The following is a 641-nucleotide window of genomic DNA, read 5'->3' as shown; positions in this document are numbered from 1 at the left end:
GGAGCCTCTTCACTCCACTTCCTACTGCTGAGAAATCTGCCTAGCACCCCCCTCCCAAGAGCCCCTGCGGCAGCTGTGTGTTGCCTTTAGAACCAATCTCAAAGATTTCTGCCTGCCCAAGAGGGGGTAAGGTGGATCACCCAAACAGTCCCAGAGCCCTTCTGTGTGATGGGCCCTCGCCACCCCAGGCTCTGCACTCCCCTGCATCGCTTCCCTCCTCCTGGCCTTTCCACTTATTTCTTCCCCTGGGTTCTGAAGGTCACCCTGCCTGGTCTGTCCATTCGGGCCTCCCTTCGAGCAGCATCTTTTCTTGGAAACTAGTATGTTGAGGTGGGACTGTAAGTGTCTTTAGTGCCAGGTCTCAGGAGGCACAGAGAACATGGAAACATCTGGGTTTCCTGACTGACCATGATGAAATCCAGGTGCCAGTGTACATGGTTGGAACATAGAACTTCCTTTGGAGAGCATTGCTCAAGCAACATTTTGCTTAATTTTGTAAAATGAATTCTCTCAAAACTGGTTCAAGGAAACGAAAAATAAACTTGATGAGTCAGTGTATGATTTCCAAGAAAACCACCACCACCACCACCACCACCACCACCACCACCACCACCACCACCACCGCCGCCACCACCACCACC

This window comes from Nannospalax galili, unplaced genomic scaffold, assembly GCF_000622305.1.
Source record: "Nannospalax galili isolate Female #2095 unplaced genomic scaffold, S.galili_v1.0 scaffold107, whole genome shotgun sequence".
Classification (NCBI taxonomy): Eukaryota; Metazoa; Chordata; class Mammalia; order Rodentia; family Spalacidae; genus Nannospalax; species Nannospalax galili.
Note: the sequence above shows the minus strand (reverse complement) of the source record.